This window comes from Chrysochloris asiatica, unplaced genomic scaffold, assembly GCF_000296735.1.
Source record: "Chrysochloris asiatica unplaced genomic scaffold, ChrAsi1.0 scaffold00034, whole genome shotgun sequence".
Taxonomy (NCBI): Eukaryota; Metazoa; Chordata; class Mammalia; order Afrosoricida; family Chrysochloridae; genus Chrysochloris; species Chrysochloris asiatica.
In genome coordinates, this window is record NW_006408552.1 from 20,952,770 (window position 1) to 20,955,087 (window position 2,318).

Below are 2,318 nucleotides of genomic sequence, written 5' to 3' on the forward strand. Positions count from 1 at the left end.
ATGCTATCACTCATTCTACATTCTCATCTGAATCCAGCTTGAACCTCAGGCAGTTCTCTGTCAATGTAATTTTGGAGCTGTTTTAAAATTATCTTTAATTAAAATTTTACTTGCATATGATATTAATGATATTGTCAGATGATCTTTGGAAGGAGCACATTTTATAAAAACTTTTCTGTATTTGAGAACATTGTTGTTGTTAAGTGGCATTGAGTTGGCTCTGACTCATAGTGACTCTATATAGGGTTTCCAAGGAGTGGTTGGTGAGTTTGAACTGTCGACCTTGTGGTTCAAACTGACCTTGAGGTCTAGTGCTTTATCCCACAGCACCACAAATTAATAAAAGTAGATCGAGAGCAGACTGATTTTGATTGCAGACAGTAGATGGAGAAATTTGGGCACTAGGCTGGGCTGTAGAGCATCTCTGGGCCACATGCTGGGTGTCCTGATGCCTGATAGTTGTAAGAGACACAGTTCAGACTCTTGGCAATCTCGGCTTTGATCTGAACCTCCTGGCAAATCACCCCAGAGCTGGTCCTGGGAAAGAAGGAAGATCTGGGCACATTTGAGTTTCTCTCAGCCCTGGTTGGCCATTTCCTATTAACATTACAGTAATGCAGTTGTGTGGTGTTTGAAAAAGCATCCCCAGTTACATGGAATGATTTACAGGACACCAGAGTCTGCATTTCAGACGTCTCCAGTGTACCATAAAAAATATTTTATAAAGGAATAATCTTTATCTGAACTAAAGCTGCAGTGAAGGAAACTCATGTCCAGCTGAGAGCAGCAGTGAGCTTTTGTACGCTCAGGAAAAAGTCCGCGTTCATTTTATTTGATTACCATTTCCCCCCCTCTCTTTGGCACTAGGTATCTAGTTAATATTTAGACTTTATATACATTTTATTTCAACTGTTGTTCCTATTATGTGATGAAACAAAACTGGAGATGTAAACTAGATCCGCAGAGAGAAGAAAAGCAGAGACTTGACAGGCAGGCACCCAAGCTAAGGCCCTCAGTAAAAGGGGCTCACTAAGCTAGAGATGGGGAACTTGGCCAGCTGAGTGCAGGGGCGCGGTGCCCCAGTCTCCAGTAAGCAGAGTTCTCTAGAGTTCCCAAAAAGCAATGGGAAGCAGTCTAGTTTTGAATAGCAATTCCCCTCAGGAGAGAAAGAGAGAGCCAAGGTAAGGGGTGGAATTTCTCTGCAAGAAAATACTTTAAAAAAAAAAAATTTTTTTTTTAATTCAGCGTTGCCGAGACACCATACGACCCGACTTGTCGCTGCTTATAATAGGCTTAATCTATTTGAGTCCAGGGAAACCTCAACTCCTTTAGCTGTAATGCTCCCGAGGGATGCAGGTGTGTGCACCTGTGGTTAAGAGTGTTAAAGAGGGGACAGCTTTATCTCTTGAAGAAAGCCCAGACAGAGGGAAAAGCAATAGGGCAGAGAAACCTGAAGGGTTGTGAGAAAGCTCCACCCATGAAGAGCTTCAAGATAAGATGGGGAGACTGGAAAGATGGAAAAGCAGATGTGCAAAAGGAAACCTTCCCAAACCAAAGGCATACCCATGATGGAACGACAGGGTTGGGTCAGGGTTGGGCTGGGTTTCCCCAGAGTCCCAGGAGAAAACGGGGAGGGGGGGCTTGAGTTTGTTTCCTGCTGGCCCTAATCTCCCCAGGGCGCGGCGCCAGCGACTGACATTAGGTTCTATGTCCGTAAAAGTAAAGGAGAAGGGTGGAGAAGCCGGCGTCCCAGGCTCCCAGGGGAGCGGAAGCCCACGGGGCTTGGCCGGGAACAGCTTAAGCGTGGCAGGGCTAGATCTCCGATCTCCAGGGTGCCCCAGCCCTTGCGCACGCCTCCGCTCCCGCGCCCCCTTTGCAGGCGCGCGCTAGACGCACCCCCCCACACCCCCATCCCTTCCCTCAGCGGCGCCGGGCGCGCGCCTTACCCCCTCCTCCTCCCCTCCGCGCGTCTTCTCTCTCCGGCAGAAAGTTAGCAGCGGGGAAGGAACTCCGGGCTGCAACAGCGCGCGGCGGCGGCGGCAGCGGCAGAGGCTGAGGCAGGAGCCGCGGAGGAGCCAGAAAGCGGGGGCACTGCAGACGGACCAGGTGCAGCCGGCAGGTCCCTGCGCCCCCCTCGGTCCCCTAGCCAGAGGCTGAGGGGGGTGGTGGGGGCCCCCTGGACTCCACGGGGAGAGTGGGGAGGAGGGCCATGCGGCCAGGCTCTCCCCCGGCGCAGCCGGACAGCGGCCAGGGCCGGGGGCGCAGCGGCGTCGCTTCATGCAGCCGAGGCGGCTGGGCAGCGGCGGCGGCGGCGGCGG